We start from the raw sequence: 14,486 nt of genomic DNA on the forward strand, positions 1-14,486 counted from the left end.
ACCCTAAAACTAACTCCTAAACTACACCCTAAACCTATCTCTTACCCTTTTCCAAAACCATACCCTGACCCTGACCTGACCCTAATCCCTAACTAAACACTAACCCTAAACCTAGCACTAACCCCTATCCTAAACCTAACCCTCGCCCTAACCCTAAACATAGCATTTTACCCTAACCACTAACCCTTACCCCTAACCCTAACTCACACCCTAACCCCTAACCTAAATGGAAACCTAAGCCCAACCCTAACTGTAACCATAACCTTAACCCCACCTCCAAACCTCCTGCCCTAATCCCTAAAGCCTAAACCCTAAACTTAACTCTAAATCCTATCACTAACCCTAACCCCGTTCCCTAATCCCTAACACCCATCCTAACTCCTAACCACTGACCCTTACCCTTATCCCTCACCCTAACCTGTAATCCGTAACCATAAGCTTAATCACAAACACCTAACATCTAACCTAAGCCTAACCACCAACTGCCTCCCCTCCCCTGACCCTACCATTCATTCTACCCATTCACTTACCCTGTGGTTCAGAGGAGTCCCTTCTGATGTGGACTTGGCCCCCAACGGAGCCTCCAGTGTCCTCCAGGGGGTCCTGAGGAAGCAGGGCTCCTGTGAGTGTGGACGTGGCCCCACGTGTTCCTGAGTCATAGTCAGCGGGTCCTGAGGATGCTGGGTCTCCTGTCACTGTGGACTATGCCTCACATCCTCTGGAAGCCTCAAGCAGGTCCTCAGGTGGCCGGGGGCTCCTGTCAGCCTGGACATGGCCCCACATCCCCCAGAAAACTCACGGCGCATCCTGAGGAGGCTGTGGGCTCCTGTCAGCATAGACGCAGCCCCATATTTCCATAAGCCAAAGTCCAGGTCCTGTCAGGATAGACGTGGCCCCACATTTTCCTCAGCCTCACCATAAGACCTGAGGAGGCTGGGGGCTCCTGTCCGCATAGATGTGACCACAAATCTTCCAAAAACTTCACAGTGGGTCCTGAGGAGGCTGGAGACTCCTGTCAGTGTGGGTTGGCCACCCACATTTTTCTGAGGCCTCACCACAGGCCCTGACAAGGCTGGGGTCTTCTGTCCGCATGGACGTATCCCATATTTCCCCAAGTCTACACCGGGGGTCCTAAAGAAGTCAGCATCCTGTTGTGTAGATGTCACCCAACGTCCTCCCAAACATCACTGAGGGTTCTGAGGAGACCGGGGTTCCGGTCACCGTGAATGCGGACCCCAACTTCCAGAAGCCTCAACTTATGTCCTGAGGTGGCCCAGGGGCTCTTGTCAGCGTGGATGTGGGCCCATATCTTCCTGAAGACTCCCCGTGGGTCCTGAGTGGCCCAGGGGCTCTTTGCAGCCTGGATGCAAGCCCACAATTTCCTGAACCTGCGGCTCATCAGCGTGGATGCTTCCCCACGTCCACCTCAGGCCTGCCACAGCACAGGCTTGCTCCTGTTATTGCAGGCAGATTAGGCGTACTGCCCATTCATGCCCCCTGGGTGGGGCCTCTGCTCGGGCGCCCCCTGTGGGACGCTCAGGCTTTGTAGGAGGCTGTGCAGGAGACAGCGGGCGCTTCAGGGACAGCACCTGCCTCCTTTCAGGCTCCAGCTGTGGCCTGTTAGCTTCGGAAACGTCTCACTGAAACGGAGCCCAACACCCGGCTTCCCCAGAAATACTAAAGGACAAGGAATTGGAGCCCACAGGACGCGAAATGAAATGTGGACCAGACTTTTACCACATCCCAAAAACTCACTCAACCCTCTTCCACTGTGGGCGGGACTGCGGGCTGGTACAGCCACCCTGGAAACAGTTTGGAGGCTCCTCAGGAAGTTACAAATAGAGCCGCCCTGCGACCAGCAGGTGAAAGGCCTGAGCTCACTCCGAAGATACAGATGCAGTGAGAATCGGGATACTTGCATGTCCTGATGTTCACAGTATCCGGGTCAACAGTAGCCACACTGTGGGAGGAGCCTCGGTGCCCTCGGGCACATGATGGATAAAAAGGATGGGAGATAAATGATGGTCATAGAGAGAGGAATGGTATTCAGCTATCAAAGAGAAAGAAATCTTTCCATTTGCAATGACGTGGATAGAACTAGAGGGATCATGTTAAGTGAAATAAGTCAGTCAGGAAAGAGAATGACCGTGTGGTGTCATTCATAGGTGGGATTAAAGAAGCAAAGCATATAACAACTGTGAAGGGAAGGAAAAACAAGATGAAAACAGTTGCAGGAAATACAGACTCTTAATGATAGGAAACAAACTGAGGGTCGTTGGAGGCGGGGTGTGGGTTAACAGGAGACCGGCATGAAGGAGGGCATGTGATGTCATGAGCACTGCTGTTATCTCCAACTGGTGAATCCCTGAATTCTTCCTCTGAAAGTATAATACACTATACGTTAATTAATTGGGTTTAAATTAAATTAAGTTAAAAAATCAGTTGTATCAAAGCACATTTCCTTCTGGACTCTCTGTTTTGCTCATTCAGCTTATACTGGGACCACCCGCCGTGGGACTGGTTTGCCTACATAGGCTCCATGCCTCGTCCATGGCCCAGCCCAGGGCTAGTACTCACCAACCCTAATATCGGGACAGGAGGTGTGGTCAGGAGTCGGATGCTTAACCAACGGAGCCAGGTGGGGGCCCGAAAACCACACTGCTTTATCCTGTGTCTCTGTGACATCATTTGAAATCGGAAAGTGCTGCATCCCGCTCTGTCCTGCTTCTCAAATACTGATTTGCTGTCCCGGGTCATTTGTGGGGGCGGATGGATGTTATGGATTTTTTTTCCTACTTCTAAGACCTGCCACCATGATTTTGATAGGAATGACATTGAAACTGAGGGTGCCTACAGGAACTGCAGACATTTTCATAAGATGAGGCTCCCACCCCACGAGCCCAGGACGGCCTCCCAGAGCCTGGTATGGCTCAGTGCACAAGTCTTGTGCTCCTTTGGTTCAGTCTCATTATTTATTCTCCTTGATGCTCCTGAGAAGGCCTTCACGTCCTTCCTTTCCTTCCTGAGTGCTCATTGTCGGGACACAGCAAGGCTACTCTGCTCTGTAGGGTCAGTTTGTGTCCGTGAATTTACTGAACTCACTCCTTAGTTCTAACACGTTTTGGTGGAGGCTCCTGGGTTTCCTGTTTCCAGTACCGCATTTTCAGCATATAGCAACAGTGTGACATACCCCTTCCAGGTGTGGAACCTTTGCTGTTTACAGCTTAATGTCCTAGAAAGCTCCACAGTAGAATCAAAACTGAGCACAGGCCAAGGGCAGGAAGCCCCTATTAGAATGAGAACAGAGCTCAATGCCCTTGAAGGCCACATATCAATATGTAAACAGAACTCGAGGAATTCCTCTAGCCCTTCTGGAGGTCCCTGAGATAAGCCGTTAAAACTAAGCTAAAACCCACCTCGGGGTCCAAGTCCCTGCTCCGCTGTGTCGGGTATACTCGGATACCAGCTTGAGCTTATAAATAAACCATTGTGTGTTTGCTTCGGTGTGGGCTTCTTGGTGGTTTCTCGGATTCGCAATCTTGGGCACAACAGTCTGAGGTAAAAAAACAAAACCAAAAGCAGCTCGGACATAGGCAGAGTGAAAGCAGGATTCTGAGAAATGAGCTTGGGGGCTCCTCTGTGGAGGGCCTGCAGGCTGGGGGTGGGATGATCAGCCTCAGACCCAGAGGACCCAGCATCCCCACCAGCATCATGCCAAACAGCGCTGAGTCTCAGGGAGCAGCACAGTGCCACCCGCTGGAGGCAAGAGTCACTGAAACCCACCCGGCCCCTGACCCTGCAGGTGCATCACCTAGGCAGATGTGCACCTGACAATCAGCACCATGGGCCATCCCCAGACACCGCACAGACCACTCACGGCCAACAAGTTGTCGGACCACAGAGGCTGTAGAGATTCAGCACTGCCTGGAAAGTAGGGTCTAGCTTCCTTTGTAATTTGTGCATTATTTTCATTTAATTTCTTTCATTCTATTTTATTAATTGCCTTATTTTAATTTTTATGTACGTACCATATATATTTCTTATTTTTACACTCATGGTACTTTAATTGTGTTTGTTATTTTGGGATTTAGAATCTTTTAACAAGGAGGCCAAAATAATCCGGTGTTTTTTTTTTTGGGGGGGGGAGGGAAGTTGTTATTGTTTTTCTTGTTTTTTCTATTTCTTCCTTCTTTCTTTTCTGGAAAAAATAATGAGATGTAGAAATTCAACTCCATAAAATAACATGAGGTAGTACTCACAGCCAGGAAGTCCATCAATACAAATATATGATGTCTAACTAGAGTTTAAAACAATGATTATAAAGATAGCATCTGGGCTAGAAAAAGAGCACAACAGAAAACTAGAGCATCCCTTACTGTAGAAATAAAAGAACTAAAATTTAGTCAGGCCAACGTTAAAAATGCTATAACTGAGATGCAGTCCCAAGTGGAAGCCTTAAAAACAACGAAAGTTATGGACCACAGAGACAGATTTAGGGAACTCAGCCACTTATTAAAACAATAACAATCATGTCATAGGAGACTCAGAAGATGAAGGGAGAGAAAAGGTGGGCCTTGCTCATCCATTAGAAACGACAAATACTCACCATTTGCTTCAACGTGGATGTAACTGGAAGGTATTATGCTGAGTGAAGTAAGTCAATTGGAGAAGGACAAACATTGTATGTTCTCATTCACTTGGGGAATATAAATAATAGTGAAAGGGAATATAGGGGAAGGGAGAAGAAATGTGTGGGAAATATCAGAAAGGGAGACAGAACATAAAGACTCCTAACTCTGAGAAACGAACTAGGGGTGATGGAAGGGGAGGAGGGCAGGGGTGGGTGTGAATGTGTGACGGGCACTGAGGGGGGCACTTGACGGGATGAGCACTGAGTGTTATTCTGTATGTGGGCAAATTGAACACCAATAAAAAGTAAATTTATTATAGAAAGAAAGAAAGAAGAAAGAAAGAAACAAAGAAAGAAAGAAAGAAACAAAGAAACAAAGAAAGAAACAAAGAAGAAAGAAAGAAATAGAGGCACCTGGGTGGCTCAGTCAGTTAAGCTTCTGCCTTAAGTCAGATCATGATCCAGGTCCCAATGTAGGCTCCCTGTTCAGCAGGGAACCTGCTTCTCCCTGTCCATCTGCCCCTCTCACTCATGGTTTTTCTCTCCTCTCTCTCTCTCTCAAATAAATAAATAACATCTTTGAAAAAGAAAAAAAACAACACACAAGGAAGAGAAATTTCCCATGTAGAAGAATTTCAAACAAATTGTGCAGACTTTCCCCCGTCAAGTTGGTGAGCATAGCTTCCCACTCTTACGCGTGGAATACACATAGTAACTTCCCTCTACAAAATATATATTATGAAAAACTTAAAATAATAATGATAATATAGTGATATTAATAATAATAATAGGAAGAAGAAGAAGAAGAAGAAGAAGAAGAAGAAGAAGAAGAAGAAGAAGAAGAAGAAGAAGAAGAATCACTTAACTACGGAGAAAGATGACAAACACTACCTCAGCAAGATGACCAGATCGATACCAAGACGGATAAATCATGTTGATAGTATCTATCCTTTATATGATATAATAAAAATGGCAGTATATCTCTGTATATAATCCACAAAAACAGTTCAATCATGAGATAAACAACAGACATGTCTCAACTGAGGGAAATTTACAAAATTTCTACTCTACTTCTCAAAGTGTTCCAGTGCAACAACAACAAGGAAAGGCTGAAAGACTGTCACAATCCAGAGGAGCCTAAGAAAACAGGAGGACAAATGGAACGTCATATGAGGAGTGGTAACTTAGCAAAAACTAAGGAAATCTGAAAAAAGTATCGTCTTTGGTTAATGCGAATATTTTAATATTGATTTATTAGCTAATATTTGTACCGTACTGATATAAGATATCAATCATTGGAGAAACTGAGTGCAAGTGCATGCAAATGCTCTGTACTATCTTCTCAATTTCCCTATAAATCTTTGTTTTTTTCCTAAGAAATAAGATTTATTTTGAAAATTGACTTAAATGAATCAGGCTCCAAATGTGAAGACATTTTAAGAATAGTTGAATTAACTTTTGCCTTATTCTTAAAGAGTTCCTTTGATGGAAACAAAGTAAGAATTTTATATCAGAAGGAAAGAAAAACACTTATGAACACGTATAATGCCTCCTCAACCTGAAAAACAGGAACGGATAATAAATAGCAAAAATCAGATAAAAATACTTCTATTATAATAGACACCATATTGCAAGTGCATTTAAAATTAGCAGCGCATAACATTTATTTCCTTGACATTTGTCTTCCAAAGAGTTCAAAGTGTTTCAGTGTCAGTTGAAACAGGGGAAGAATCTCAGGGAAGGATCCTTCACATAATAATAGGACCATTGGTAATAATGTCTCTCAGTTATTTCCAAATCCATAACGATCCATTTCCTGAGGAGTGACTGAGCTGTGAAGAAAGAGATGAGAAACCCTCATCCCTCTGAATTACTTGTGTCAGAATATTTTAACCATAGTACTACGGATAGCAAATTATCCTTATTAACAGGAAATACGTCTCACATTGGAATCTGAGCAATCAGATGGGCAGAGAAAAAAGGCTTTGACTGGCTCTTCATCTTTTAAAGATAAAGGAGAGCTTTTCTATGTATAAAGTCAGTTGTCAAGATAGCCTTAAGGAATAAGAGTCTGCAGCATGGAATCCCGCTGCACAGCTGGGAAGCCCGTGCCTCAGGTCTTCCTGATCCCAAATCCCTGGGCCTGTCCCCCAACAGACCCTACCAAGCTGAGGTCTTTTGCAATTGCTCTCTCAGGAGCTCTGCGGAAGGGGGAAATAGCTAGAAAGGATGGGAGGGGACGCAAGGAGGCCAAGAAAATGAAGGTCTTTCCTCTTTAAGTTCAGAGTTGGAACAGGTCCATTCATCCCAGGCCCCTGTGAAGAAGAGGTAAAATTTACATTACTTCAGTTACAGGAAAAAAACAAAAGTTTGCAGCTTAATGTCCTAGAAAGCCCCACAATAGAATAAGAACTGAGCCCACCCCAAGGGCTAGAAACGCCTATTAGAATGAGAACAGCGGTCAATGTCCTTGAAGGCCCCATATCAAAATGTAAACAGAACTTGAGGAATTACTCCAGCCCTTCTGGAGGTCCCTGAGACAAGTCCTAAAACTAAGCAAAAACCCACCACGAGGTCCAAGTCCCTGCTCCTCTGTGTCGGGTGAACTTGGACGCAAACTCGAGTTTGGAAATCAACCCTTGTCAGTTTGCGTCAGTGTCAGCTCCATAGTGGTTTCTCAGATTCACAATCTTGGGCACAACACCCCCATGTCCCCTCCCACCTGGGCTGAACCCCTATCCCCTCCCACCCAGGCTGACACTCAGTCACCTCCCCGCCCACAACAGCTGGGCACAGGCCCTCACACAGGTGTCACGGGCAAGGCGGGCACTCCCGCCATGCCCGGCCTCCCAGAGGAAGGAAGGAGGTTTCGGCAGTACACACTCCCATGGTGGCCCCAGGGCTCCCTGCCCAGCATGGCAGCTCGAGAGAAGTCAGGGTCTGTTTCCCTGACGCCTGCTCCTCCTCCCTGGTTTTCCCACAGGAAATGAAGGAGGAGGCCCTGGTCTCCTCCAGGGACATCACGCAGGTAGACTTGGACATCAAGAGGACGTTCGGCAGCCACACCATATTTTGGGATGGCTAGGGGGTCGGGTGAGGCTGCTGGGCCAGGGGGATTCAGGGCCCTGAGGGAGGCCCGGGTCCTTCTGGGTAGGGAAAATGGGGCTTCTGAGGCCGGGGGAGCAATAGAAGCCATAAACACACTGCTCCATGGTAGGATGCTGGGGATGACTCCCGTGCCCACACTCCCGATGCTTCGGGGATGAGGAGGCCAGAAGGATGGTGCCTTCAGGTGTTGTCATGGGAGCTGAACACCAAAGGGGAGAGGGACGGCCCCCTGAGAAGCAGGGGATGGGGTGGGGGACGTGGGGGGAGGAACCGGACCTGGTGGCCAGGCTGCATGGCCGCTGCTGGAGCAGGACAAACATCAATCCCATGAGGGTCAGATGGGTCAGAGTGACACCCATTCTCGATGCTTTATGTTATTCTAAATTCTATGCATTTAATTTGAGACAATTTGCAATTTGAAAACATAAATAGTATAATGATCCCCAGATAATGCTGCTGGTCCAGCCAGGGCAGGGGTAGGTGTCACTGCAAACCCCAGACTAGTCGCCTTTAACTGTAGACGTCTCCTTGTGCATCTTAGAGGAAGGAGATGCCCTGTGTCCGCAGGCCCCCCACGATATCCCCCTCATTCCCCACTCCCACACCATCCCCCGACATCATCATCCCCATTGGCATCTCACCTACACCAGCCCCCTCAAACCCACACAGCCCCACACAATCCCCACTCACACTATACCCCAACACCATCACCCCTATACCATCCCCCACACTCCACCACCATCATAACTTTGCCCCCACACCATCCACCACCACACCATCGGCCCTCAGGAAGGACCCGGTGCAGTTGCCCCCTGTGGGACATGCTCAGCTTCCCCGGGTTTCGCTGGATACCCTGCTCCCATCAGAAGCCTGGGTGTCCCATAGAATGCCCAGGGGTTACAGGGAGGAGGGAAGACAGGGAATCCCCAACAGGGTGAGTACAGGAGAGTGGTGCAGAGGGCCCACTGTGCCCTGCCTCCGCCCACTGTCCCTCATTTAGCGTACACACCCTGCACAGGACACCAGCCCCTAACCCATGGGGATCTGGGCTGGCCTGGCCCTGGGCTCTGTGAGGGTTGGGGTTGATTTGAGCCTCCGCCCCAGGCCCAACACAAAGACTAATGGGATCTAGCCCTCATGGCCCTGGCCAGCCCTGGATTCTGGCCCTGGGCTGAGCGAGCCCTCTCATAGCTGAATGTTGACTCCTGGACCCTGGGGTATGATGGTGGGCCCCACCCACACCCACACCAGGAGGCAGACTCCTCCAGGTGCTGGGGCACCAGGGAGCCCGAGGCCGAGGTCCAGCTGCCCTGTTGGGACCCAGCGCAGAAGCCCATGAGCTGCAGGTCCATGTCAGATCTGCTGTCCTCAGAACCATCTCTCAGACTGAAACCTCAGGACACACGCTCCCACCCAGAGTCCACATATGCTCCCAGGTGGGGGACTCCAGCACCCGCCCCCCAACCCATGTCATTCTTGCCCTCCCCTAAAGGACAGAAAGGTCTCCCTCCCCAGGGGAAGGCGTGCACCCTCAGCTCTGAGCCCGTTTGCTGTAGAAAGTCAATAAAGTGTTGTGGTGCGAAAATGCACAGCCAGCCCATTTCTGTGTCTCTCAGAACACTGTTCACGGGGCATGGAGAGAACCCCAGAGAGGAGGACGGGGTACCACCTAGGTCCCACCAGCCCCTGCAGGGGCGCCGCCAGCAACACCCAGCTGACATCCCAACGTGCCTTCCACTGGACCAGATGCCGGGGTCAAGACGCAACAGACTTTACTGGGACTCAGGCTACGCCCTACGGGCCAGGAGGGCCTGGGACAGAGTGACAGTCAGGAAGCCTCAGGTCACCAGGGTCTGTGCAAAGCGACCCGGAGGTCTGTGCTCTCTCTGTCCAGGAGGCTGTGGCTGGCTGGGTGTGGGGCTCTTCTTCCCCTCACTGCATTCCCTTGACTGTGTGCCTGGGGCAGAGAGGGCCTGCAGGGCGGTCAGCATGGCCGGATGAAGGGATGTCAGGACAGTAGGCCCTTGTGTTGTGCCCAACATTGTGAATCTGAGAAACCACTGAGAAGTCAACACCATTGCAAACTCCCAAGGATTTCTTTTTTTTTTAATTTTTATTTATTTATGATAGTCACAGAGAGAGAGAGAGGCAGAGACACAGGCAGAGGGAGAAGCAGGCTCCACGAACCGGGAGCCCGACGTGGGATTCGATCCCGGGTCTCCAGGATCGCGCCCTGGGCCAAAGGCAGGCGCCAAACCGCTGCGCCACCCAGGGATCCCTCCCAAGGATTTCTTTACAAGCTGGAGCTTGTGTCCAGGTGCACCCGACACAGCAGAGCAGAGACTTGGACCCCGAGACTAAAAGGCGTAGCAGCTTTATGGGGGTCAGTGGCCCATGGGATACGCAGAAAGTTGCACTGTCATGTCAGTTCACACGCAGGTGGCCGATTGAATTACACCTTACCCTATAGTATCCACTTGAGCTGGCCTATTACTTTGGTCGAATTGGCGCACAGATTTGGCGGGCACAAAGCGGGGTTACATTGTTATGAGCTGATTTCTGATTAGGGTGTGTTGAGCAGCCTGACTAGGGTGGGGCAGCGCCTTAAACAACAATCAGGTCATGTCAGCGTCATAGGGGAAGTGGCGGGTGTAGCACAAAATGGAATCAGTCCTGCTCTGTGTGCCCAGGGGTAGGAGATTTTTGTTAAATTTCCTGGGTCCCACACTTGCAGCTCATGCACCTGGGCCACCCGCACCAGGTGGACACAGCCTGCACACCTTGTGGTGCTGGATAACTCACACCAGCATATGGAGGGCATCCTCCTCACCCTAGTGAGTAGGGGCTGGGTGAGCATGGGTCTCGGCCTGAAGCCAGGCAGCACAGCAGACTGAAGAACCCCAGCCCCATCCCCACCCCGACTCCCACACACAGGCAGCCCCAGGGCTCCCGCCATGGAAAACCGGCTCCTCAGGAGCTCCCCCCAGAGCGGCCCGAAGATCTGGCTCCCTGCTGGCGAGGCATCGGGGAGAATAGAAGCACCTGGCGCCTGGCAGGACCCACTGCAGGTCATGAGAATGTGGTTGAACAGGAATTTCCAGCTCAGCTGACCCTCCAGTTGAAAGTCATTGCACCAGCGAGCACAGGGTTGGCCATGAGACCCCAGCTAGCTGCCCAGATACAGCACCAGAAATGATGTTGTGCCAACCATTTCGGCATTTGGGTGACCCAGCCAGAGGATCCGATAGCTGCCCATGATAGCTGCATGTGATAGACACACACACCCCAAAACCAACAAAAGGCAGAATCCCCCCAATGTTGTCAAAAAGTAGCCGGATGATTCCATATACGATGCTGTGGTCCCCAAAAGGATACATGGAAGATGGTATAAAGCACGACTGCAGAGGTGTCAGAGGTACGGAGATGTGCCTGGTGGGTTCCAACAAGAGGTGCAGAGGGGAAGGAAGCATCCTACAGAGGGGGGGGGCCTCATTGGAAAGGACACCAGGTCCCTGTGAAGGCTACGGAGGGTGAAATCTGTCCTCCTCCCTTTCAGCTTCTGCATTTCCTCCTAAATGCCATTTTCCTCAATGAAAATAGCAAAAATTTATTTTATGTTTTTAAATTTCTTTTTACAGGTGTCCAATTCATATGAATTCTTTCTTCAGCAAGGGTGTCATTCAGGAAAGAAGGAGAGATAAAGATTTCCCAGACAAAGTGTAAACAGTTCATGACCACTAAACCAGTCCAGTAAGGAATTTTAAGAGAGATTCTTCTAGTGGGGGAATAAAAGAGACCAAAAGCAACAAAGACTAGAAAGGACCAGAGAACGTCACCAGAAACACCAACTCTACCGGTAACACAAAGGCAATAAGTTCATATTTTTCAATAATCACTCTGAATGCTGATAGAAAAATTGCTCCAATCAAAAGATATAGGGTATCAGAGTAGCTTAAAAAACAGGATCCGGGATGCCTGGGTGGCTCAGGGTTTGAGCCTCTGCCTTGGACTCAGTCTGTGATCCTGGAGTCTGGGATCCAGTCCCATATTGGGCTCCTGGTGGGGAGCATGCTTTTCTCTCTGCCTAATTTTCTGCCTCTCTCTCTCTCTCACTCCCTCATAAATAAAATCGTTATTAAAAAAACAAAATCCATCTGTATGCTGCCAACAAGATGCTCACGTTAGACCTATACACACCGGGAGATTGAAAGTCAGGGGATGGAAAACCATCTATCACGGTAATGGATACCATATGAAAGCTGGAGGACCCATACTTATATCAGACTAACTAGATTTGCAACCAAACCCTGGGGGACACCTGGTGGGTCAGTGGTTGAGCATCTGCCTTCGGCGCAGGGTGTGATCCTGGGATCCCAGGACCGAGTCCCACATCGGCCTCCCTGTGTGGAGCCTGCCTCTCCTTCTGCCTATGTTTCTGCCTCTGCTGCTCTCTGTGTCTCTCATGAATAAATAAATAAAATATTTACATTTCAAAAAAGAAAGAACAAATACTGTAAGAAGAGATGAAGAAGGGCATTATTTCATAATTAAAAAGACTATCAAGATGAAACAACTAAATATTTATGCTGCCAACATGGGGGTACCTAAATATAGAAACCAATTAACAACAAACTTACAGGAACTCACTGACAATAATACAATGACAGCGGATTTTCACACCCACTTATGGCAATGGACCGATCATCTATACAGAAAATCAACAAGGGAACAATAGCCTTGACACACTGGACCACAGGGACTCAACAGATATAGTCTGAACATTTCAACCTAAAGCAGAGTACACATTCCTTTCAAGTGCGCATGGGACATTCTCCAGAACAGATCATATCATGGGCCACAAATCAGCCCTAAACAGGTACAACAGGTACAAGAAGGTTGATATCACACCATGTACATTGTCGGACCACGACACTATGAAACTCGAAGTCGACAGTAAGAAAAAATTTGGACAGACCAAAAGTACGTTGAGTTTATGATCATCCTACTAGAGAATGGAGCAACCAGGAAATTAAAGAGGAAATTTAAAACAAACGAAAATGAAAATATGTTTCTCCAAGCCTCTTGGATGCAGCAAAGGCAGTCCTAAGAGGGAAGTACATATCAATACAGGCCTACCTCAAGAAACAAGAAGTCTCCAATACACAGCCTAACCCTACACCTTAAGGACCTGGAAAAGGAATAGAAAACAAAGGCTAAAGCTTATAGAAGAGGGGAAAAATAGAGATGAGAGCAGAAATAAACAATACAGAATCAACGAAGCAGTAGAATGGAATAACGAAACAAAGAGATGGTTCTTCAAAATAATTAATAAATTGAATCAAGCCCTAGCCAGCCTTATCAACAAGAAAAGAGAAAAGACCTAAATAAATAAAATCACAAATGAGAGAAGAGAGATCACAATCAACACCGGAAAAATAAGACAACTATAAGAGAACACCATGAAAGATTATACGCTAACAAACTGGGAGACCTGGAAGAAATGGACAAATCCCTAGAAATGTCACACGAGGAAACCTAAATAGGAGGAAATAGAAAATGTGAACAGACATATAAAAGCAAAGGAATTGAATCAGCAAGTCACCTGGGTGCCTCAGTGGTTGAGTATCTGCTTTGGCTCAGGTCATGATCCCAGGGTCCTGGGGGATCACGTCCCACATCAGGCTCCCTGCATGGAGCCTCATTTTCCCTCTGCCTATACCTCTGCCTCCCTGTGTCTCTCATGAACACATAGATAAAATCTTTAAAAAAGAACAAAGAAAAAAAAGAGAGTGGTCCCAAATAAAATCACCAAGGAAAAGAGAAATAACAACCAACACTAGAGAAATACAATCGATTATAAGAGAACATTATGAAAAATTATATGCCAGCAACCAAGAACCTGGAAGAAATAGATCAATTCCTGGAAATATATGACATAGCAAAAATGAAGAAGGAAGAAATAAGAAACTTGAACAGATAACCGGCAAAGAATTTGAATCAGCATTCAAGGATCTCCCGACCGTAGATGCTTAGATCAATAGAGCAGAATGGAAATCCGAAACAAGATACAAACCTGTAACTCTATGATCCATTAATTGACAAGAAGGCTGGAAGGAATATCCAAAGGCACAAAGACAGTCTCTTCAACAAACCCTAACCCTGACCCCAGGATAAGAACAAATGGCGTTGGGAAAACCAGGCAGCCACATGCAGAAGAATGAAACTGGACCACTTTCTTATACGATATATATATAAAATGAATTCAAAATGGATGAAAGACCTAAATGTGAGACCTGAAACCATACAAAGAAGAAAAGATAGGCAGCAACATCTATGACATTGGCCATGGATCCTCTTTCTAGATATGCATCTGAGGTGAGGGAAACAAAAGCAAACATCCTATTGGGACTTCATCAAATTGAAAAGCTTCTGCAAGGTGAAGGAAACAACCAAAGCTAAAAGGCAACATACAGGAGGAGGGGCAAGATGGCGGAAGAGTAGGGTCCCCAAGTCACCTGTACCCACCAAATTACCTAAGTAACCTTCAAATCATCCTGAAAATCTACGAATTCAGCCTGAGATTTAAAAAGAGACCAGATCGAATGCTACAGTATGAAAAGTTCGCGCATCTATCAAGGTAGGAAGATGGGGGAAAATAAATAAAGAAACAAAGGGCATCCAAGGGGAGGGGTCCTGCAAAGAGCCAGGCTATGGCCACAGCGAGTGCCCCCCAGTCAGGAGAGCTCTG

This window comes from Canis aureus, chromosome 36 (genome assembly GCF_053574225.1).
Source record: "Canis aureus isolate CA01 chromosome 36, VMU_Caureus_v.1.0, whole genome shotgun sequence".
Taxonomy (NCBI): Eukaryota; Metazoa; Chordata; class Mammalia; order Carnivora; family Canidae; genus Canis; species Canis aureus.